This window comes from Mandrillus leucophaeus, unplaced genomic scaffold (genome assembly GCF_000951045.1).
Source record: "Mandrillus leucophaeus isolate KB7577 unplaced genomic scaffold, Mleu.le_1.0 Scaffold715, whole genome shotgun sequence".
Taxonomy (NCBI): Eukaryota; Metazoa; Chordata; class Mammalia; order Primates; family Cercopithecidae; genus Mandrillus; species Mandrillus leucophaeus.
The window spans coordinates 1,179,249-1,205,061 of record NW_012107753.1 but is presented as its reverse complement, the minus strand read 5'-3'; the positions used below and the strand labels follow the sequence as shown (position 1 = coordinate 1,205,061).

The following is a 25,813-nucleotide window of genomic DNA, read 5'->3' as shown; positions in this document are numbered from 1 at the left end:
CATGACGTAATCAGGATTCTTTGATGCAAGTAACAGCAACTGACTGGGGCTATCTAAAATCAGCTCTCCACTTCCAGAGGACATGCCAGTACTGAATGCCTCTGCTATCACTGGGTACCATCACCATGTGGCACATGGTGAAAGATGCTAACTGCCCTTCAACTCTGGTCCCTGGGCATTGGATTAGCCAGCTTGGGTCATGTGCCTCTGCCTCCATGATGGACATGGAGGAGGAAGATTTCATCCTGATATTCTTTGGTGAGAGTTGAGTTACCACATCTCACTGACACCACACAAGGTGCAGAATTCCTGCAAATTAAAATGGGGGGTTGGATGTGGGGACAGTCCGAATTAAAATAAAAGCTCTTTACAATATTCATCTCTACAGTGTCGGTGCTTTTGACTTAAGGGCCCAGCTCTGACCTACATTTCCCAGAACATTTTTGTTCTTCACATCAACTGTCCTACCCCACTGCTTCTTCCTGCCCAAGCCTGTCCCATTATATTACCTAAGTATTCATGATTCATCACTAACTCATTCTCTCCCATCCACCCCCACCACCCCCACCACTACTATCTCCTTCCAATTCCAGTTGGATTTTTCTCCCCAAGTCATGGGAAATTCATCACTAGTGTATGAAGAAGGAAGCACAAGAATGGGAAGGAGTGAGGCGGGGGCTATCTGCAGAGGAAAGTTCTTGTTCTCGCTGCCAAGGCTGAAGCAGGGGCAATATGTGTTCTAATGCCTGTGACAAGAAATCTGGGTGCAGGTCACTGCAGCTCTCAGCTCCTGCAGTTCAGCCACTGCCCGCCCCACCAGCTTCCCAGACCATGTCCAATCTCGAGCGCATCTTCATCACCATGAGGCCACACATCGTGCAGTGGGGCCTGCTGGGCAATGTCATGAGGCACTTTGAGCTGAAGGGATTCCACCTTTGGGCCTCTGAGGAACACCTGAAGCAGCGCTACCCTGACCTGAAAGACTATCCATTCCTCTCTGGGCTGGTGGAGTGCATGAACTCAGGGCCAGCCATGGCCATGGAGAGGGTGCTGAGTGTAGTGGAGACAGGCCGAGTGATGCTTGGGGAGACTAATCCAGGGGATTCTAAGCCAGGCACCACTGGCAGGGACTTCTGCATTCAGGTTGGCAGGGACATCATTCATGGCAGTGACTCAGTAAAAAGTGCTGAAAAATAAATCAGCCTATGGTTTATAGCTCCATGTCCCCAAATACCCTCAGCCCTGGGAAGCCAAGACAGTTGATGGTACTACATATTTCCAAGGTCAGATTCTGTGGGTGGGAAAAACTTAACCTGAAGAGCGGGCTGATTACAAGTCTTCTGCTTATGACTGGGCCTATGAACAAGAAGTGGACACAGCAGCAGTCTCCTTCAGCACTGCTTGGAGTGTCCCTGGACATGGCTCTTCATTCCATTGACTTGGAAGCAACAGGATTGATCATTCTTTTCTAAAGGATATTCACCAATAAAGCTGGAAACTGGAAACAAACAAACAAACGAAAAGGAATCTGAATGCATATGTGATGTAAATGGGTGAAAGATGGGCCCTGTTTCTTGGTCCTCATGTGTTCACTTCTTCGTAGCAGGCTAGGACCATGAACTCGAAGCCCACCAACACCAATTCAAATTTTTACACATATTACTTTAAATATAGCCCCTATAAGCCTATTTTTAGACAATTAGAGCCTGACTTCTTTGCACACCCTACAAAACTGCACCCAACACCCGCTCACCATATATAAGATACATCCTGTAGCTACTAAAAACTCCAACAGACCTGCTGCTCTTCAGAACTCTCTGACCCAGAGACTCCCCATCTTGCTGTTGAGTGACATTGCCTAGACCTGTGTACCGGCTCTCCCATTTCCCTCTCCACTCAGAGCTCCCTTGCCCTCTTCCCTTCCAGGTGGTGGCCCCATGCCCGCAGCTGTCTCTAGACCAGCTCTTGGTAGGAGGAACTTCCTTTCTTTCTTATGCAACCCTGTCACAGCACTATCGAATAAGCTCGTTGTGCAATATTGACATCTCATCTTTTCCCTAATCAGTCCTGAAATTTACAAACTTACCACAGTACCTATCTTATCTTAACCATGATCCAGGACTAAATTTCAGCTATATCAAGGATTAATTAGGCTTCCGTGAACTAATCTGGAAACATAACCATCAGAAATGTGTAGTGTCATCAACTGTCTTGGTTTCCCAGGACTGAGGGTATTTGGGGACATGGAAATTTTAGTACGAAAATTGGGAAGGGGCACAGGCAAACCACAATGAATTGATCACCCTAGGAATAACTGTTTCTAGTAACTGTTTCTTATAACTGCACCCCCAATGACTGATTTCAAGTCAACTTAGTGAGAAACTTTGGAGACAGCTGTTGGAAAGTATCTGCGCTCACTTTACTCAATGCAATCCAGCTTTTCAGTAGGGCAGATATGTATATCTTAACATGATTTTCTGACAGCTTCCCCTAGAAATCTTTATATTCAGATTATATTCAGTAATATTTTACACAGACCAAAACTGGGATACCAACGACATCAAGAGAATATTCATGACTTGGCTAAGAGTCAAAGAAAGATGTTATAGTGACCCAAGAAAAGAGCCAAGAAATAGCTAGAGTCTTTCTTTAGAAATTATTCTTTAAAAGCTTGATTATTCCTGGTTTCCGGCCAAAATTTACTCCAGGAAGACTAGACAGGCCATGCCAGCCAGAAGCCCAATTTTCAGGGCAGCTGCCCTTGAAGATGGGAGAAATTTTATTAACAACAAAGTTCCAAGGTCAGAATCTGCAGGTGGGAAAAACTCATGGTTGAAAATTGCCAACAAAAGACAAGTTCAGTGGTCTGTGCTAATCCCAGTGACTCAGGAGGCTGAGGCGGGAGGATCACTTGAGTTTAGGAGTTCATGACCAGCCTGGGCAACATAGTGAGACCCTGTCTCTAAAAAACAAAAAGAAAAAGAAAAAAGAAAATTGTAACAAACACCAATGAAATCAAACTGAGTCATGCGCATCAATTCGGGTGAAGCTTTCAGGAATCTCTAAATCTATTTTCTCGGTAGCCAGGAAAAACAGCAGCAACAACAAAAACTTACAGGGATGAACTTATTCTTTAAGTTTAAACTCCTTGTTTAGTATGCTTTTAATAGGACATCATGTGAATCTGTTAAAAAGCCACGCTTCTCATGATGTTTGTGTTAGTTTGGGTTCTCCCTAAAAACAGAGCCTGAGGAAAGAACTGGGGTGTAGAACATGGGAGGCAATCCCAGGAAACAGGAGAAAGGGAACTGGAAGAATGAGCGGGGAAGGAGAAAAATCAATGCAAGGAATGGTACATTATGAAGGCTACTGCCATGGGCAGTGTGAACTCAGTTCTGTCAGGAACACTGAAAAAGAAAAAAGATTCTGTGGGTCAGGAATTTGGGAGCAGCTTGTCTGGGCAGTTCTGGCTCTAGGTTTTTTATAGGTTGCTGCTGGATGTTCCTAGGAGCTATGATAATCTAAAGGCTTGTCTGGGCTGGGGGATGCCTCTCTCAGGTGACTCACTAATGTGACTAGCAAGTTAATACTGGCTTGTGACCTTAGGCCTCAGCTCCTCTCCACATGAGCCTCTCCACAGGGCTGTTTGATTGTCCTCACAATATGGCGGCCACCTTCCTCCAAAGCAAGTGATCCAAGAGATAAAAATGGAATATACAATGCATTTTATGATATGGCCTTGAAAGTCACACACTGTCACTTCTTTCATATACCATTGATCACACAGACCAGCCCTGATTCAATGTGGAAGAGACTATGTGAAGGTGTGAATTCCAGGGAGATAAGATTCTTGGTGGTCATCTTGGAGGTGGGCTTCCACCTAGCCTCACTTTCCTAGCCATGTTCTTGAGAGGATTAAATGAGATAATGCACATAAAGTTCTTAATACATTATGTGGTATAGTAAATACTCAATAAATTTAGTTATTACTATTGTTATGAGCTTCTCTTTTCTTTTATCTTCTTTCCAGCCAGAGACAGTCCATTTTCATAGTAGCTGTGATGATCGTAAATTAGTGGACAGCTAAATGTTTAACTGAATTGTTTAATTTCAAAGCCTAATCTGAGCATATCTGTGTAGAAAAACCTAATGCAACATTTAAATTTTTGAAGGGCAGCAGGTTATCTGAAAGCTTGAGAGCTCTTTCAACTTGAGAGCTGTTGTCTGATCATCACCCCTTTCACTTTAATAGCTCTGGACCCAACTGAAGCCCAAGGACTTAGCTATACTTCCTCCTCCCCTGGCACCTGCTTGTCATGCTAAGAATTGATCCTCTGAGAGAGGCTGGAGGCTATAAAAATTCACCTGTGTCCCTCACATCCTGGGGTGTTTCCTGATGGGCCTGAATCCCCCTCCTTAACTCACACCCCTAGCTTTCACCTGGACTCTTTAAAACCAGAAAAGCATTCTGCCTATTTCTTTGGTTTGATTCCTATGTTTGAGGTCTGGCTGTGTGGACAGATTTTATTCCTTTATGTCTCCCAAACTGCTCAAATCCTCACCTAGGTGGCATTTTAATCTAGTCTCCTTTTCCCCATCTGGTGAAGCAGTGGTGTATGAATAAACCCAACATCCTTGGCAGGAGAAAAACTTTTTGTCTGATTACTAGAGCTACAAAATATACCCCTTATCCAGTTGTACTTTTGGGGTAACATGATAGTCCACTTCCTTGCTCTTCTGTCCGTATTTGCTATTATCGACCATATTTGCTTTCTCTATCCTTAGCCATGGCCGTGTTTGTTTTGACATCAATAAGATTCTTAGATTAGGGCTGTGGTTCTTAGCCTTGGCTGCTCATTAGAACCACCTGAGAGCCTAAAAAATTTCCAATACCCTGGCTAAAAACCAGATCAATTACATAGGGTTCTCTGGACATGGAATCCAGTATTTTTTTCAAGCTTCCTATGTTGAGTCCAACGGGCAGCCAAGTTTGAAGGCAGTGATTCTCAGACTTTTTAAACTTAGAACCTCTTACCTCTCTTAAAAACTATTGCAGACTCCAGAGTTTTTGTTTATGTCGATTATATTTAGATATTTACCATATTAGAAGTTAAAAAATGTTTAATTCTAATGTTTGTTATTGTTACTTATAAGTAACAATAACAAACCTATTATATGTTAATATAAATAACATTTTTTAAAAAATGAGAAACAGCTTTATTTTCAAAAAATTAGAAGAGTAACTTTTTTTTTTTTTTTTTGTGACAGAGTCTTGCTCTGTCACCCAGGCTAGTGTGCAGTGGCATCATCTCAGCTCACTGCAACCTCCACCTCCTGGGTTCAAGCTATTCTCCTGCCTCAGCCTCCCGAGTAGCTGGGACTACAGGCATGTACCACCTCGTTTGGCTATTTTTTTTTTTTGTATTTTTAGTAGAGACGGGGTTTCACCATGTGGTCAGGCTGGTCTCGAACTCCTGACCTTAAATGATCCGCCCACCTCGGCCTCCCAAAGTGCTGGGATTACAGGCGTGAGCCACCGTGCCCAACCATATTGTTTTAAAATAAGTTTAATGTCTGGTTTAATTTTAAAAAGTTTGGATTATCGTATCTGCTTCTATATTCCATCTATTGGGAGTGCAACATGTCATGTGGCCTCCGGAAATCTCTGTATAGTCACAATGAGAGTAAAAAAGGCAAATTTTTGCATTATCATGAAAATTGTTTTGACTTCGTGGACCCCTCTTTCGGTCCCCCAGGCCACACTTTGAGAACGGATGCACTAGAAGGCTATAGAGTGAATGATGCCAAGGGAGTTAGTTAACAAGCGTCTCTTTTCACCTCGCTTTCAACTACCCTTCAGTTCTCCCTGCCCTTATTACTGTCGGCCTCTAGAGGGAGCGCGAGGTCCTTCACTCCAACACCCACAGGCTGCTGGTGCTGAGGTCAAATTTAAGTACCCGCAGGAGCTACAGGATTAGGACAGTGGGGATCTTGGGTTATAAGAAAAGGAATGAAAGTTTTGATTTCTTTTCCTCCTCCTTTTTGTTCTCCATCTTTTTCTCTTCCTCGCTCTTCCTCTTAGAATTCCTGAAGCATTTGACATTTTTCTTTGTTGAGCTTTCCTATTACTCCCATTCAGTTGGTGCAATAAAGAGAAGACAAGTAGAGATCTGAGAGTACAGGCTAGAACCATGGTTCTCCCCCTTCGTATTCAGTGGAACCACCTGGGCAGTTTGTTTAAATGCAGCTTCCGGCCGGGCGCGGTGGCTCACGCCTGTAATCCCAGCACTTTGGGAGGTTGAGGAGGGAGGATCACGAGGTCAGGAGCTCGAGACCCTACTAGCTAAAACGGTGAAACCCCATCTCTACTAAAAATACAAAAAAAAAATTAGCCGGGCGTGGTGGCGGGCGCCTGTAGTCCCAGCTACTCAGGAGGCTGAGGCAGGAGAATCGCTTGAACTTGGAAGGTGGAGCTTGCAGTGAGCGGAGATCACACCACGACGCCACTGCACTCCAGCTTGGGTGACAGAGAGAGACTCCGACTCAAAAAAAAAAAAAAAGGTAGTTTATGCTGTCCCTACCACAAACAAAAGCTGTTGATTTCATAGGACCAAGCTGAGACTCATGAATCAACATTTCTTAAAAAGGACCCCAGGTGATTCTAATCCAGGTGAGATTAGGTCCTGTCTAAAAAGGACCCCAGGTGATTCTGATCCAGGTGAGAGAAGTGGTCACCTGGGCCTGCATATTTCAGGTAAACGGAGCCTAAAGCTAAGTATACTTCTCAGGAGTGTAGAGTAAGCGTGGCCCTCACCCAATGTGGCTAGAACCCTCTGGAACTCAGTATCCTGAATTTTAAACACATCTCTCTCATTATGGCCAGAAAATTGCCTTTAAATTTTGCTTTTCTCCCCGCTTTATCTAGAGTCTCTTCTTTCCAATGGAAACACTGGAATATGTTCAGCGGCACCATGTAAGAATCATCTGAGACCAAGCTGCACGACAAAGCAGCATCAGGTAAAGAAACTGGTGATATTTGACCTGTAGAAAGGAAAATTTGATACAGATTAGGGAGCCATCTTTATACAAAGGCCTACAAATTTGTTTTAAATGACTCTAAAGGCGACATTCAGAAAGTCATTGGAAACTTGGAGACAAAAAAAATGTTATTCGTTCTATAGAATTTTCTGCAATCACAGCTGCCCAAACAAGAAATGGGCTGTCTTGGGAAGGGTGAGTTTATCATCACTGGAAATGTCTGAACACAGCTTGAATAATGCCTTGGTAGGGATGACAGGGGGGTGATTCAACCACAAGTTAGGTGACTGAAGAAGACTTTGAAAGTCCTTTCCAACCTGGAATATTTGATCTATGCACTGAACAAAATGGAAATTGTTTGCCCTCTTGTTATCCTGCCTATTTCTCTGTGAAAGTCTCCCAGGCAAGGGGCACACAAGACCAAGCCATGCTGCAGGTTTCATTCATGGTGACTGTGACAGATCCTGGACCTAAGTTGAACCAGATTCTATACACACGGTTTGATTTGAGTCACTGAATTTCTTTCATCCTGAGAGTGCATGCATTTGTTGGGTACTCTGTTCTATCTTTTATCCCTACACCTGCAGAGTCCCTTAGTTCCTTGTACTCATAGTGTGGTCTCAGGACCAGGAGGAGCAACATCACCTGGGAGCTTCCTGGAAATGCAGAATCTCATGTCCCACTGAAAGAGACTGCAATTAACCTCTACCTTTGAGGTTAGAGGCAAATGCAATATATTCCCAACACAAAGTAATCTATAAATGGAAGGCTCTCTCAGGAGAGGAATAGTGGTTTGTTGATCTTTGAGGGCCTTGCTCATAGCCAACTCTCAGAGTGTGTTGATGTGAAGTGGTTTATCAAGCTAGATAAAGAAAAGAGGGGTAGCAGTGCACCAGGAGAGGGTAAGTTGAAATGTCTCTTGGGAGTCTGGGAGGAGTTACAAGGTAGTAGAAGGACTCTGAAGATAGTCTCCGATAAAAGTTTGATCCACTTCTCTACTTGTCTAGAGTGCATCGAGGTCTCCCTCAACATTATCACTTATTGCAGGCTGTCCCATAGGGCTCACCAGGTACACTCACTTTACCGGTTTGTATAGGTGTGAATCAGATCAATAGCCACCATGTGGCAGGGCCAGCACCTAGTCCTTGTGCACTCCACTCTGTCTCTTATACCTAGAACCAATGCCTCTCTTATCCTGTATTAGTTAGCTACTGCTGCATAACAAATTAGCTCAAAATTCAGAGACCTGAAACAATCATCATTTATTATCTCACATACTATCTGTGGATCAGGAATCCACAGGGAACTTGGCTGGGTGATTTTGGTTCAAGATCTCTTTAAGATGTTTGCCGGGGCTGTCATTGTCTCTATAGAAGCTGGAGGATCTCACTCACATGATGATTGGCAGGAGGCCTCACTTTGTTATCAAATGGACATCTGCATAAGCTACCTGAAAGTCTTCATGATAAGGCAGCTGACCTTCTTCAGAGCCAGAGATCCACATGAGAGCATTTCCTACCAATGCCCCCAGTTGACAAATCCTCACTCTAGGCTCCTAACAAGGGCATCTAGGGGATGTGGTTTGCAGAATTTCAGCATGGAAGAAGGGTAGAAATGATCCTGAGGGTCAATAGTCAAATAACTTTCTCTCTCCTCTCCCCAGCCCTCGATTCTAACTTGCTAGCCACTTTGAGTGCCTTTTAGGGTTGGTGGAGAAAAAGAAGATTAGAAAACGGAAAGAAAAGAAGAGGTCTTGCTTGAACTAGAACGATAGAAAGCTGGCATGCTGCTTTTTGGACCTGGCAATGTTTAAAGATGACTTTTTCTTTTGTGGAGTGGTTTTGTAGGCTTTCTGTAAGTCCTCTGCTGGGCTCTGCTTCCTCGAGTTGCGAGTTTCCTCTCCTGAGCAGATGTTACTCTCTTCTGTATATGATTCATGGTTTCTCCAGTCCCTGGCATTTGTCCCAGCTTTTCAGTACCATCGATCCTGCCGTCCTCATGGCAGCTCAATTAGAAAGGAACCAAGATGACCCTTTGCCATCTCCGAGTCTTGTGTGGCCCACCTCCGGCCCAAAGGAAACACTTATCTATCCATGAGCTGAATCAACTTTGAAAGCTTTTGCTATCTTCAAGGAAGGCAACAGCTCCTTCCTGGCATGGCCACCAAAGCAGTTGGGCAAACTTTTTTTACCCATTACTGTTCTGGTAGGAGTCAGACCCAGGTCCAGAGCACCCACGGACTCCCAAGAGAAACATCTGGGTCTTCTGGGATTTTCAAAGGAAGAATCCATCGCCATGCTAGATTTGTCAGAAGAGGGCATGTGGTAAAGAGTCTAACTTTCTTTGAAGATAGCCTCTGCATCTCATGCCTTCCCCTCTATTCTAGAGTCTTGTATATTCCTGTTCTCAAAGTGATCTGTGAGGTTGTAAGAATCATGTAACAAGTTCTCATTCACTCCCTCTAAACTCTCTACATGGCGATGTGGCACCACACATTGCAAATTCACAATTATATCTTGAGGTTTATCAGAACTTCAACTTTAACCTCCTGTGACATACATAGGCCTGAAATACAATTGTGGAAAAGGTCATATTCTTCCCGTGGGACTGTTGGACCCCAGACAAGTCAGGGTATTTAAGTAATCTGCTCAGGGTGAGATGGGCAGAAGGAGTGGAAAAGCAATGAACGGGAAAGGTTGTTCTTGAACTGGGACTGTATTTTAAGGAGTGTTTGAGAGTTCCCTGTTGTCAACACAAGGTACACATAACACCGCAGCACAGCTGGAAATGGGAATAGGGTGGTGCTGCCTGTTCTGAGACTTGGTTGTGATCTAGTGAAGTCACTTCTTATAGGTGCTTTAGCATTCAACCCCCAAAACACTGATTTAGTGCCCACTAAGTGTTGGGTACCACGTCTGACACAAGGGGCTACTAAGAGTAGCCCACCTCAAAGAGCTCACAATCATTTAGCACAGCCCTTAGGCCAGGTGTGAGCCTAAGCCATTTAGTGGAGGAGCCATGAACAAAATTCTTTCAATCCCAGTCAGACTTAGATTACTTTCCAAACTGGCTGCACCATTTTGCATTTCCAACTAAAGTATTAGAGTCTCAATTTCTCCACATCCTCACCAACACTTGTTATTGTCTGGGGTTTGTTTGTTTGTTTGTTTGTTTGTTGAGATGGAGTCTTACTCTGTCACCCAGGCTGGAGTGCAGTGGCACAATCTCGGCTCACTGCAACCTCTGCCTCCTGACTTCAAGCAGTTCTCTCCCTCGGTCTCCCGAGTAGCTGGGATCACAGGTGCCCGCCGCCATGCCTGGCTAATTTCTTTGTATTTTTAGTAGAGATGGGGTTTCACCAAGCTGGCCGGGCTGGTCTTGAACTGCTGACCTTGTGTCCACCCACCTCGGCCTCACAAAGTGCTGAGATCACAGGAGTGAGCCACCATGACGGGACATTTTTTTTTTTTTTTTGACACAGAGTTTTGCTTTTGTCAACCAGGATGGAGTGGGGTGCAATTGTGGCTCACTATAACCTCCGCCTCCCAGGTTCAAGCAATTCTCCTGCCTCAGCCTCCCCCAGTAGCTGGGATTACAGGCACCCGCCAGTACCCCTGGCTAATTTTTGTAGTTTTAGTAGAGACAGGGTTTTACCATGTTGGTCAGGCTGGTCTCGAACTCCTGACCTCAGGTGATCTGCCCCTGGCTCGGCCTCCCAGAGTGCTGGGATTACAGGCGTGAGCCACCTTGCTTTTTTTTTTTTTTTATTATAGTCATCCTAGAGATGTGAAGTGGTATCTCTTGGTGGTTTTGATTTGTATTTCTTTAATGACTAATGATATTGAGCATCTTTTCATGTGCTTATTGGCCATTTGCATATGATTTTTTCAGAGAAATTTGTGTTGAAATCCTTTGCCTATTTTATTTTATTTTAGAGACAGAGTCTCTCTCTGTCACCCAGGCTGGAGTGCAGTGGCATGATCATAGCTCACTGCAGCCTTAAACTCCTGGGCTCAAGTGATCCTCCCATCTCAGCCTCCTGAGTAGCTAGGGCAACATGTGTGAACCACTACATTAACTTTTAATTGTTTACTTATTTATTTTTGAGGCGGAGTCTCGCTCTGTCGCCCAGGCTGGAGTGCAGTGGCATGATCTCGGCTCACTGCAAGCTCCGCCTCCTGGGTTCACGCCATTCTCCTGCCTCAGCCTCCCAAGTAGCTGGGACTACAGGCGCCCACCACCACGCCTGGCTAATTTTTTGTATTTTTAGTAGAGACGGAGTTTCACCATGTTAGCCAGGATGGTCTCGACCTCCTGACCTTGTGGTCCACCCACCTCGGCCTCCCAAAGTGCTGGGATTACAGGCGTGAGCCACTGTGCCCGGCCTAACTTTTTATTTTTTTGTGGGGTCTCACTATGTTGACCAAGTTGGTCTTGAACTCTTGGCCTCAAACAATCCTCCTACCTCAACCTCCCAAAGTGCTAAGATTACAGACTCAGAACTGAATCTCAGAAGAGGTGGCAGTACCCTATTCCCATTCCCAGCTCTCCAGCAGTTTAGGTGTACCTTGTGTTAACAAAACCATTTTAATTTTCAGGAAATTATCAACTACTCCTTCAAATACAGTCCTAATTCAAGGATGACCTTTCCTATTTGTTATTTTTCCACTCTTTCTCTTGCCCATCTTACCCTGAGAAGGTAAATACCCTGACTTGTCTGGCATTTAACAGTCCCATGGGAAGAATGTGAACTTTTCCACAATTGTATTTCAGACCTATGTATGTAACAGGAGGTTGAAGTTGAAGTTCCTCAAGATATAATTGTGAATTTCCAATGTGTGGTCCCAAATCACCATGTGCAGAGTTTAGAGGAAATCTGGCCCTTGCCTATTTTAAAATTAGTGATTTATCATCCTATTGTGAATTTTTAGAGAGGGAAGGCCTTACTCATATAGGCAAGACCTACGGTACATGCACACAAATTTCACACATCATTTTGAGAAATTCAAGATATCAGATTAAGTAGCCCTGAAGAGCTTAGCAAGATATATTATTGTAGAATCACCACGTGGAAAGGAGGTAGTTATATTGAAGCAGTCAGAACAGTGATCAGAATCAAACAATGGGGATGATAGCCTTACTTTGCTAATTCCTTGCTAAAAAACACTGATGTATTTAACTTATTTTAACAGGCTCCATTTCTTCATCTATAAAATGGAGGTGACATGTTGGGGAAAAGCTTGGGGAAGAGTTATATTTAATTCAATAATCTTGCAGATACCTTCTAGCTCTAATAATTTATAATTATCTAAAATGCCATGTGAAAAATAACAGATGGTGGTGAGGATGTGGAGAAAAGGGAACACTTGTGCACTTTTGGTGGAAATGTAAATCAATATAACCTCTGTGGAAAACTATACAGAGATTTCTCAAAGAACTGAAAATAAAACTACCATTTCATCCAGCAATCCCACTACAGGGTATCTACCCAAAGGAAAACAAATATTATATCAAAAGATACCTGTACACATATGTTTATCATAGCACTATTCACAGTAGCAAAGATACAGAATCAACCTAAGTGTCAATGGATGATTGGCTAAAGAAAATGTAGTATATATACATAATGAAATACAATGCAGCCATAAGAATAAATGAAATCGTATCTTTTGCTGCAACATGGATGGAACTGGAGGCCATTACCTTAGATGAAATAACTCAGAAACAGGAAGTCAAGTACTGCACATTCTCATTGACAAGTGGGAGTTGAATAATGTGCACTCACAGACATAAAGTACAGAATAATTGACATTGGAGACTCGGAATGGTGGGAGGGTGAGGTAGATGAGGAATGAGAAATTATTTAATGGGCACAATGTACACTCTTTGGGTGACAGTTACACTAAAAACCTGGACTTCACCACTATGCAATATATCCATGTCACAGAACTGTACTTGTACCCCTGAAACTTACACTAATAATAATAAAAAGAGAAAACAGCTTACAATGCATCTCCAAAAGTAAAATAAAAATAAAATGCCATGTGAAACTCAATTTTAACGAGAACATTTTATGTTTTTGTAGTTCTCATTTAACGTCTCTGGAGCAGTTTTGGGGAGAAAGATGATAAACGATTTTAACACAGTATAAAAATGTAAAGTCTATAGGAGCACAGAAAAGAAAGTGGCTAGTCCTCTTTAAGGGAGGTTTATTAAAATTAAAGAAAAGATGGCACTTGAGTTGGGTCCTGAGACATGAATAGGAGTTTGCCAGCTAGACAAGGAAGAGTAGAGAGATGATATTTTTCTATGTTTCTGCTACTACATCTCATAAGTTCTTATTTTAAAATTTTTAAGAGGTAAATATTTTACTTGCTACCAAAATGTTTTTATAAATACTTTGTGAAACAAAATCCCTTGGTCTAGAAAGCAATTTTGTATCTACAGAGAACTCAATAGTGTATTCTTACCTTGCTGCTGAAGTCTGAATTTTCTGGACTGGCTATGTGATGAAAGTAAATTTGAACAGGCAGTATATAAGTCCACTTTCATACTGCTGATAAAGACATACCTGAGACTGGGCAATGTACAAAAAGGAAGAGGTTTATTGGACTTACAGTTGCACATGGCTGGGAAGGTCTAACAATCATGATGGAAGGCAAGGAGGAGCAAGTCATGTCCTACATGGATGGCAGCAGGCAAAGAGGGAACTTGTGCAGGGAAAGTCCTGTCTTTAAAAAGCATCAGATCTCATAAGATCCATTCACTATCACAAGAACAGCACAGGAAAGACCCACCCCCATGATTCAATTACCTCTCACCAGGTCCCTGCCACAACTTGTGGGAATTATGGGAACTGTAGTTTGAGATTTGGGTGGAGAGACAGAGCCAAACTATATCACTCTGCCCCTGACCCCTCCCAAATCTCATATCATCATATTTCAAAACCAATCATGCCTTCCCAACAGTCCCCCAAAGTCTCAACTCACTTCAGCATTAACTCAAAAGCCCAGAGTCCAACATCTCGTCTGAAACAAGGCAAGTCCCTTCCACCTATGAGTCTGTAAAATCAAAAGCAAGCTAGTTACTTCCTATATACAATGGGAGTACAGGCATTGGGTAAATAAAACCATTCCCAATGGGAAAAATTGGCTAAAACAAAGGGGCTACAAGCCCCATGCAAGTCTGAAATCCAGCAAGGCAGTCAAATCTTAAAGCTCCAAAAGCTCCTTTGACTCCATGCCTTATATCCGAGTAATGCTGATGCAAGAGGTGGGTTCCCATGGTCTTGGGCAGCTCTGCCCCTGTGGCTCTGCAGGGTATAGCCTCCCTCTTTCATGGGCTGGTATTGAGTGTCTGCAGCTTTTCCAGGTGAACTGTGCAAGCTGTCAGTGGATCTACCATTCTGGGGTCTGGAGGATGGTAGCTCTCTTCTCACAGCTCCACTAGGCAGTGTCCCAGTAGGGACTCCGTGTGGGGGCTCCAACTCCACATTTCCTTTTCGCACTTCCCTTGCAGAGGTTCTCCATGAGTGCCCCACTTTTGCAGCAAACTTCTGCCTGGACATCCAGGCATTTCCATACATCCTCTGAAATTTAGGCAGAGATTCCCGAACTCCAGTTTTTGATTTCTGTGCACTGGCAGGCTCAACACCATGTGGAAGCTGCCAAGACTTTGGACTTGCACCCTCTGAAGCAACAGTCCAAGCTGTACCTTGGCCCCCTTAAGTCATGGCTGGAGTGGCTGAGACACAGGGCACCAAGTCCCTAGGCAGCATACAGCAGAGGGACCCTGGGTCCAGCCCATGAAGCCATTTTTTTCCTCCTAAACCTCCAGGTCCATGATGGGAGGGGTTGCCATGAAGACCTCTGACATGCTCTGGAGACATTTCTCCCATTGTCTTAGGGATTAACATTCAGTTCCTCATTATTTATCCAAATTTCTGCAGCCTGCTTGAATTTCTCCCCAGAAAATGGGATTTTCTTTTCTTTTCTTTTTTGAGATGGAGTCTCACTCTGTCGCCCAGGCTGGAGTGCAATGGCACCATCTTGTCTCACTGCAACCTCCGTCTCCCAGGTTGTAGCCATTCTCCTGCCTCAGCCTCCTGAGTAGCTGGGATTACAGGCACCCGCCACCATGCCCAGCTAAGTTTTTGTATTTTTAGTAGAGACAGGGTTTCACTATGTTGGGCGGGCTGGTCTCCAACTCCTGACTTCGTGATCCACCTGCCTTGGCCTCCCAAAGTGCTAGGATTACAGGCGTGAGCCACCGCGCCTGGCCAGGATTTTCTTATCTATTGCATTATCAGGCTGCAAATTTTCCAAACTTTTATGCTCTGCTTCTCTTATAAAACTGAATGCCTTTAACAGCACTCAAGTCACCTCTTGAATGCTTTGCTGCTTGGAAATTTCTTCCACCAGATACCCTAAATCATCTCTCTCAAGTTTAAAGTTCTGCAAATCTCCAGGGCAGGGGCAAAATGCCACCAGTCTCTTTGCTAAAACATAACAAGAGTCACCTTTGCTCCAGCTGCCAACAAGTTCCTCATCTCCATCTGAGGCCACCTTAGCCTGGACCTTATTGTTCATATCACTATCAGCATTTCTGTCAAAGCCATTCAACAAGTGTCTAGGGAGTTCCAAACTTTCCCACATTTTCCTGTCTTCTTCTGAGCCCTACAAACTGTCCCAGCCTCTGCTTATTACCTAGTTCCAAAGTCGCTTCCACATTTTTGGGTATCTTTTCAGCAACACCCCACTCTACTGGTACCAATTTACTGTATTTGTTTTCAGGCTGCTGACAAAGACATACCCAAGACTGGGAACTTTACAAAAGAAAGAGGTTTATTGGACTTACAGTTCCAGGTGGCTGGGGAGGCCTCACAATCATGGTGGAAGACAAAAGTCAAGGAGGAGCAAGTCACATCTTATGTGGATGGCAGCAGGCAAAAAGAGAGAGCTTGTGCAGAGAAATTCCCGTTTTTAAATCCATCAGTTCTTGTGAGACCCATTCACTGTCATGAGAACAGCATGGAGAAGACCCGCCCCCATCATTCAATTATCTCTCACTGGGTCCCTCCCATAGCACGTGGGAATTATGGGAGCTACAAGATGAGATTTGGGTGGGTACACGGTGCCAAACTATATCAGGAAGTAAGACATATAATTTGGGGGGGGCCTTCAGTTAATTTATAATTTTCCTTTTTTTCAAGATGGAGTCTCACCGTATTGCCCCGGCTAGTCTCGAACTTCTGAACTAAAGTGATCCTCCTACTTTGGCCTCCCAAAGTGCTGGGATTACAGGAGTGAGCCACTGTGCCCAGCCTAATTGGTGGTGGGGAGCGGGAGGCTCTTTAAATGATAATAAAGAGTTGTCAGGTTGGTAATAATAATAAAGAGTAACAATAACAAAGATAATAATAATAATAGTAATAATAAAAAAGAGGTAAGATAATAAAAAGTGTCAGGTTGGCCTTTAACAGAATGACATAGTTCTTTCCAATTTTGTTTGTCATGTCATCACTATTCCAGCAGAGGGCACACTTTTTACATGAAGTTCCTTCATAAATAAGATTTCATGTCCTTTTTCATGGTCTTAAATTTTTGTGTATTTATCCCTGTCATAATTTGCTTAGGGTGGAGGAAGTAGAAATTATGTAAAAGAAGGCTATTCCTTAAATCATAAAGAACAAGAAATCAAAGAACACGTTCCCTAACAGAATGAAAATAGGTAGTAATGAATGCTTAGCAGTAAGGCACCATCCACAAAGGCTGTGTTCAGGTATGAAGGGTAATGTGGAGATAAGGCAATGACTCAGAAAACCTAGAAAACAGAATGCCCTTTGAAAGCATTTTTGGACCATTTATGTTCAAGTGAAGATTGCTTTGACTTAGACCAAATACAATAATTGCTTAATTTTTTTTTTTTGCATTTAGATATCTTTCCATAGATAAATAATAAGCAGTGTGTTAATTATGACTACTTGTATACATCATGGTGGGTTAAGATCATTAGACAAGAATTTAAGGGACTCAACTTAGATTTTTCTCTTCCCTCTCCTTACTCGTCATTAATTACTTCCCTTTGCTAGGTCTCATTTTTCTCAAGCACAAAATGGAGATTTTGTCATTTGCTGACCTCACTGGGTTGTTGAGCTAATCAAGTGAAATAACGCTTATCAAAGAGGCTATTAAAATAATTAAGTTGCATACATGTAAGTCGTTTTTAAAACAAGAAACACTTGATGTTGCAACCATCCTCTTGCTGGTAGGAGACCATATTCTCAAAGGCCACAAGTGTGAGTGCATTGCGTAGCCTTACATTTCCTGGAGAGAAGCCAGTTGCACTTGACACTTTCATGTAAAAATCATTTATCACTGAAGCACAAGATCTCAGCTAACCAAAGACTTTTCCTCATTGGAATGGCAAGTGCGGGTCTTGTTAGTGAACCGTGTAAGAGTCAGAAACTAGTCCCCCAAATTATAGCGGTATTTATATATACATTGTAATTCATGAACACTTGTTCTGTGTCAGGCACTGGGTTTAGGCACAGGGAATACTTCAGTGAACAAAATAGATGAAAATTAAATGTTTATGAGGTTTCTTGTTTGCTCATTTAAAAGTCTATACTTTAGGGAAGTTTGCAGTTTCTCTATGTACATATTAGAAATGATGATGACATTTCTGAATCTTTAAATACAAATATTGATTTTAAAAAAATTATCTCGGCCGGGCGCGGTGGCTCAAGCCTGTAATCCCAGCACTTTGGGAGGCCGAGACGGGCGGATCACGAGGTCAGGAGATCGAGACCATCCTGGCTATCACGGTGAAACCCTGTCTCTACTAAAAATACAAAAAATTAGCCGGGCGCGGTGGCGGGCGCCTGTAGTCCCAGCTACTCGGGAGGCTGAGGCAGGAGAATGGCGTGAACCCGGGAGGCGGAGCTTGCAGTGAGCTGAGATCCGGCCACTGTACTCCAGCCTGGGCGGCAGAGCGAGACTCCGTCTCAAAAAAAAAAAAAAAAAAAAAATTATCTCACTCTTGGGCAAAGTTTCATGAAGAAGTCAGTTTCATCTGTGCTCAATGCTGGTTATTCAGCATCCATTACAGAGGGTCTAAAAGGTGGATGTTAAATAGAGTAGCTTCTGGTTTAATCTGCATCTTCACCATTTTCCAAGATTTTTTCTCTTTCTTTCTGAAAGTTCTTCTCTATCCCCTTCTTACAAGGACTTAAGAATAAATGGCCTCATAATAAGCATTAATAATAACGAACACCAAGTGCAGCAGCTCATGCCTGTAATCCCAGCACTTTTGGAGGCTAAGGCAGGAGGATTACTTGAAGCCAGGAGTTCGAGGCTGCATTGAGCTACGATTGGGCAACTACACTCCAGCCTGTGCAACAGAGAGAAATTTTGTCTCAAAAAACAAACAAACAAAACAAAACAAATAATTGGCACAGTGCTTTTAATTCACAAAATATTTTTTCATTCATAATCTCACTTGAGATATCCAACAATCTTGTTCCTAGACAGTATTTCCATTTTGCAGTTGAAGAAACTAAGGTTCAGGGATAGTAAGCAACCTACTCAAAGGTGCATAGCTAATGAGTAGCATTGCTCGAATTCAACATGCATTTTCTGTATCCAGATCTCAAGACCCTTTCCGAAGGCCACCTCTTTCCCATTGCTTTAGAAAGTAAATACATCACCAGAGTCTTTGGCATTTCAGCTTCTTTTTAGGCATGCCCAAGGTCAGATTGTCAAGAAATTTGTTATAGTTATTAAAAAGTTATGAGCAAGCCGGGCGCAGTGGCTCATGCCTGTAATCCCAGCACTTTGGGAGGCTGAGGTGGGCGGGTCACCTGAGGTTGGGAGTTCGAGACCAGCCTGACCAACATGGAGAAACCCTGTTTCTACTAAAAATACAAAATTAGCCAGGTGGTGGCTCATGCCTGTAATCCCAACTACCCAGGAGGCTGAGGCAGGAGAATCGCTTGAACCCGGGAGGCGGAGGTTGTGGTGAGCCGAAATCGTGCCATTGCACTCCAGCCTGGACAACAGGAGTGAAACTCCATCTCAAAAAAATAAAAATAAAAATAAAAAGTTATGAGCAAGTTTTAAACTCTTTCCTCCTTTGAGTGAGTTCCTCAATCGGAGAGTCTAAAGGTTAATGGAATCAATAATTAACACTGCTGGTATAAACTATATCTGAGGTCTACTTCCTTATTTGCCTTCCTCTCCAACCCATACTGCAAAAATGCATCAGTGTAAGAAGATTAGGAAAGGGAAGATTAGGAAAGGAAATTTCTTCCAGATACTCTGTATGAAAGCTATGTTTAAGTGCAAGAACTTTTAAAACTGACTCTGGTTTTTATTTTATTATTTAGAGTAAGATATACTAACAGTCAATGAGGCAGCAGATAGAGATCTAGGAGTAAGGAAGAGCACTGAGCATTCATTAAAATCACATATCGAGCAAACTGTACTCCAAGGCTAGGAACGGCCAACTTTCGGAAGAGACTTAGAAAACTAGGAAAAAAAAAATTGGGAAACAACTGGTTTAGAATATGAGGCAGAGCTGGGTATTTACCTACGTTGGGGAGTGTGTCGTTGGGTAATTCACATTTTTGAAATTCTGAGTAACTGGCTGGGCGCGGTGATCATGCCTGTAATCTCAGCAACTTGGGAGGCCGAGGCGGGTGGATAGCTTGAGCCCAGGAGTTCAAGACCAGCCTGAGCAACATGGGGAAACCCCATCTCTACAAAAAAAAAAAAAAAAAAAAAAAAAAAAATTAGCTGGGCATGGTGGCGCATGCCTGTAGAGTTACTCAGGCGACTAAGGTGGGAGGATCACCTGAGCCTGGGAAGTCGAGACTGCAGTGAGCTGTGATCACGCCGTGGCACTCCAGCCTGGGCAACAGAGTGAGACCTTGTTGAATGAAAAAGAAGAAAAAGGAATTCTGAGTGACTGTGAGTGATCTTCATGCACTTATTGGTGACCACCTGAGCGATGCCCAAGGTGGACATTGGATGTGCCTGGAAGAAATCAGATAGTGAGGAAGAAAATTAAAGAAAGGAAAGAAGAAAGAGAACAGAAAGATGCAGGATTAGCCACGCACTCAGCGCTCACAGCTCCCCATCTCTGCTATGGATGTCCTAGCCCTGGATTAAGAGGAGATGGAGTTGAGAATTTTACGTCCTCATCCTTTTTGCGTCTGTCAGCCTCTTATGTTTCCTGGGCCCACAGCAAACATTTATGGGCCCAGGACAAGAATACACAGGGGAACCAGACATGGCCAAATATGTTATATCTACTTGTTTAAAATTTATAAATCAAGTAGACACCTGACAAATGGCATATCTTGAAAAATGCACCTTTACAATGAACTAGCAGGTCAGGATTGAATTTAGAATTGTCAGAATTGTCAAAGTTTTGTGTTACAACATGGTGACATAGGGAGAGCTAGCCCTGGCCCCCACTAAGGTATAATGCTTACCTCCCTACTCCTGAACCCTCTGTCCTGAATCAACCATGAAGGAGAAGGACCCTACGTGAGTGGCATGGATATCCTGGACCACACATTTGAGCTCTGTCTACACCACACAGGCAGCACCACCTTGGTTACCCTATGGCTAGGGGTTTTCACACCAGTGGCGCAGTCCCCTCTCCAAAGGACAGACGTGGGGACAAGGTCTTCAGAGGCTCTGTAAGTGGCCTTACGACATTTTGCCAAGGATGGGAGGAGATTGCTGGATTCCAGGTGCGCACATCCATTTGGCCCCATGAATTCCTTGCTCCATTAAGAGAGATGTGGCTTGGGGAGAGGACAGGAACTCTCCTTGCCTGGCTCTAAAAGTGATACTGCTATGTCCTGGTGTCCACTTGATTTTCAGATCACACAAAATGCATAGAACGTTCTGTTTCAAATAGCCCTGAAGGCAGGAGCTTCTGTGCTGCCATGCAAAATATACTACCGCGCATGTGCTGCCCTGTTGCTTCAGATGGTGCTAGAACAGCGTTTGATCAAGAAAACCCAATTCCTGGCATTCTGTATAGTCAGACATTACCTAGTAAAACTGCTTTTTATTGCCATTATTATTGTTTGACTTTTGCTGGTAGAGTGTTTAAGGTCAAGATTGATTCAATCTTAATTTGTTTTCAGCCACCATGGCTGGCTTTCTTTCTTTTGTCTCATTTTTAAAGCTTTGAACTAGCTTCATCATTGGGTTAATGTAAAATTAACTGCACGGTTTCTGTTTGCTCTGGTAACATGTAGCCTATTGTTTTTAGACCCTTTCAGATGTTAATATGTAAAAGTACACGGAGAAACAGTGGTACATTTTTATTCTTCCCAAGTACTCTTAAGTTGTTTTGAACAGAGATCCTTGGGCGGTGTGTCAAGATATTCATTCTTTTCAGCTCTTGGGCAGCTGGTGAGGCCTGGGTTGGTTACAGATCTGTGGCTGGTGGCTGCTATCTTCTAAAAGTCTCGTGCATTTACCCCATTACCAACAAAATCTTACTGTTTTCTAAATGTTCAGTGAAGTTAAAGAGGTTAATGAGCTTTGCAAAATAATTTTGCTCTGCATTTATCTGTTAATACATATATTTAAGGCCACTCTAAATTAGTAATATAAACAATATTGATATTTCCTCCAGTTTAGCAGTTTATTTGCTCACCTCAATCTTTCAAAATGCCTTTCCGCCCTCCTCCTCTCAGTTTTTCCTGATTCTACTTGTCCTTCAATGACTACCTACTGTATTCAATCATTAAACATGAAGCTCCTGTGTTCTAGGCTCATGCCCACCTTCTTCACGATGCCTTTCTTGACTATGCTGGTTCACCATGGGCTCTCCCACTCCCTCTTTGGAACTCATAGGGTATTTCATTTCCACTATTTATTTGCACTCAGTGCCTTGTAATTTCAGTTCTGTTTTCACATGTATATGCATATTCCCAGTAAAGCTGTAAGATCCTTGGAAAAAAAAACAAAAACCAGTACTTCACATACATATTTCTCACTCCACCTACTAAAGTGTATTTACCATCTATATAAAATCTGTTGACTAATTGATCGTGACTGATAAATATCACTTACTGAGTACAGTGGTTAAGAGCACAGCCTGTTAAGATCAGATGGAACTGGTCTTAATGCTGACAGTGCCACTTGATAACCATGCAGTCTTGGGCTACTGACTTAACTGTTTGTTCTTCTGTAAAACAGAGATCAGAATGGTTTCTCCCTCATGGAATTGTTTGAGAACTAAATGACATCATACCTAAAGGAAATACGTGGAAGAGTTACCACTTGGGGAATGTTTGATGACAATGACAATAATCATAACATCCCAGGCAAGGTGATAAATCCTTTATGCGAAAGTAGTCCCTCCTTACCTGCAAGGGCATACGTTCCAAGACCCCCACTGGATGCCTGAAATCATGGACAGTACAAAACCTGATTACAGTTTGAGGTGCAGCAACAAAACTAGCATGAATTTCTTTTCCCTTCACAATTTTAATGACAGAAGATTTATTGTTACAGTAGAACTTAGCAACTTCAGCCTGCAATTTTTTTCTTACTTTATTGAGAACTTTCACCTTTTCACTTAAAGGAAGGACTTTATCAGTTTGGTGTATCCAAATTGCCAGCATCACTGCCCTTATTCTTTAGGTCCATTAGTAAGTAAAACAAGGTAACTTGAACACAAGCACGGTGATACCTCAAAAGATTGGTCGATCTGATAACTGAGAGGGCTACTAAGTGATCACTGATGTGGAGCATACAAAGAGTAGATTTGTTGGACAAAGGGATGATTCTCATCTTGGGGCGTGAGATTTCATCACAGTACTCAGAATCACAAGCAATTTAAAACCTATGAATTGTTTATTTCTAGAATTTTCTATTCAATATTTTCAGACCTAATGGACCAGAAGTAACTGAAGCCTTGAAAAGTAAAATCACAGGTAATGGGTGGGGAGACTACTGTATTACTGATTTAACTCATTGCTACAAGGTAAGAAGTATTATTATATCTATTTTAGGGATAGAAAAACCAATCACGCCTATAATCCCAGCACTTTGAGAGACCAAGGCAGGCAAATCACCTGAGGTCAGGAGTTCGAGACCAACCTGACCAACATGGCAAAACCCTATCTCTACTAAAAATACAGAATTAGCCGGATGTGATGGCGCATGCCTGTAGTCCCAGCTACTCGAGAGGCTGAGGCAGGGGAATTGCTTGAACCCGGGAGGCAGAGGTTGCGGTGAGCCAAGGTTGCGCCATTGCACTCAAGCCTGGGTGACAGAGTAAGACTTGGTCTGAAAAAATAAAAATCAGGTAGGTAAGTGTGCAGTCCAAGGTCACAGAACAGGATTTAAACCCAGGCAATCTGACTTCAAAGCCTACTTCTTCAACCAGCGCAGGATGCCAAGAAATTTTAAAAAGTAGTATCAGGAACTAATGTCATTGTTCCCTTCAAGGTGCCCATTGAACAACTATGTCAAGCGAGTACAAGGGTTTATATGTAAAAGAATCCCACCCTAATCCCACATGTCTGAGCATGTGAATGACCTAAAAGAAGGTCATGGCCAGAAGTCAGAATCAATGAGGCTTTTGGCTGAACCTGGAGTGAGGAGGGATAACACTCCCTAGTCCCTGATGCTGAGAGATAAGGGGAAGGAACAGAGCATGCCATTTGGTTCTACACTGTCCAAAACCTGTAGGGAAAGGGGCTGTGGACAGATGATGAAGCAGCTGTTTTCACGAGGGCCTTGGAGGCACAGACGTATAGGCAGCCTGGCTGGAGGCCCAGTGACTGGATGGGACGGGTTGTAGAGTGAGTGTTCTCCCCACTGCAGGGGCCTGGCTATGCTACAGTGCAGGCTGCAAAGGGGGCATCCTAGGCACTAGGCAGAGCACCCTGGGTACAGACACTCAGGTGGCCACTGGGGTCTCAGGCAGGGCTGGTGGTGGAGACCGATGCTAAGGTGGTTTCCTGGCAGAGCAAGAGTGGAAAACCTGGCAAGTCTTGAGCACCTGAAAGATACTTCCTGTGATTGGTACTGAGCCCTGAGTTATGCAGATGAATGCAAGATGGTGAAATCTGGGTGACTATCTTACTATCTGTCATGGGCTGAATTGTGTCCACCCCCTCAATTCATATGTTGAAGTTCCCATCCAAGTACTAAGCAGGCCTGACCCCACTTAGCTTCTGGGATCAGACGAGATCGGGTGTGTTCAGGGTGATATGTCCGGGACATACGTTGAAGTTCCAACTCCCAATACTTCGAAATTTGAAGCTAAGGCTCCAACAAAGGTGATTAAGGTAAAATGAGGCCATTATGGTGGAGCCGTGGTCTAATATGACTGGTGTCCTTATAAGAAAAGATCAAGACACCAGGGATGTGTGCACACATAGAAAAAACACAGCGAGAACACAGCCTGCTGCAAGTCAAGGAGAGAAGCCTCAGGAGAAAACAAAACTGCCAACCCCCTGATCTTGGATTTCCAGCCTCCAGAACTGTGAGAAAGTTAACTTTTGTGGTTTCAGTCACCCAGATTGTGATCTTTTGTGATGGCAGCCCCAGCAAACCAATATATTATCCTTAAGAAGATCTGTTTCATGCTCTGAGGCTGGTGAGGCCCGGGCATGAAGGCATGGTGAGGGCAACTTGGGCTAACCCCATTTGTAACTCTTACCATGTGTGTTTGAGCCAGGGAGTATCACTCTTTTGTAGAGCAGGAAATCAAGATTCAGAGAAGGTAAGTAACTTGTCCAAGGCCACACAGCTTCTAAGTGATAAAGCCTGGTTTCAAATCCAGGTCTTTGTGACTCCCGAAATCATATTCCCAAATTCTGCCTATTTATTATCTCCCACACTGTCAACAGAGGTGTAATTTACCCACATACTAATCAGTACATGATAACAGGATTGGCACATCTCATATTGCTCTGAGAATGCAAAGAAAACTGGTTCTTCGTTTATAAATTGACTACAGTTGACTGTGAGGTAACATAAAATCCAGCAATATGTATTAGCAAAGGAATATTTGCTTTCTTAAAACACTTTTTACTACTCCTAAACAATTGCTGCTTAATGCCACAAGATGATCTTACTAAAATGATGCAGAGTGGAGCTTGAGGAAGGAAATAGATAAATAGGCCCATTCCTGAGTATGTGTGTACTGGGCAAACAAGGGAGAAAAAGGACATGGGGCAAGCGATGAGGGGACGTCGGGATTCCTTTACACTCCTCAAAGTCAGAGACTATGTCCTTATCACTGTCACATTCCTGACGGTCTCGGAATATATGCTCTTTCTAGGTATACTTGCTGGTTGACCGATGGAACAAATGAACAAGCAAATGAATGAATTCAGTCTTCTAATGAGAAGAAAAAAATTCTTAGGCCTTCAAAGACCTAAATTCATTAAAGCATTTTAGACTTCCCTAATTTGCTTTCTGTTCCATTTATCAAGTGAGATGAAGCTTCAGGGGAAGTAAAGAATCAACTGAAGAATTAAACCATAGACAAGCTGGGCAGAAAAGGCATTCTTGATATGGGTTGGTATTCGTCCCCTCCAAATCTCATGTTGAAATGTAACCCCCAAGGTTGGGAGGTGGGACCTGGTAGGAGATATTTGGATCATGGGGGTGGATCCCTCATAAATAGCTTAATGCTCTCCTATTGGTGATGAGTGAGTTCCTGCTCTGAGTTCACACAAGAGCTGGTTGTTGAAAAGAGTATGGCACTTCTTCTCTCTGTCTCTCGCTCT

General features: G+C 43.1%; 1 pseudogene; it reads left to right on the top strand.

Moving 5' to 3' along the window:
• Positions 1–831: 831 nt before the first annotated feature.
• LOC105528411 lies at positions 832–1,438 on the top strand (annotated as a pseudogene).
• Positions 1,439–25,813: the final 24,375 nt, after the last annotated feature.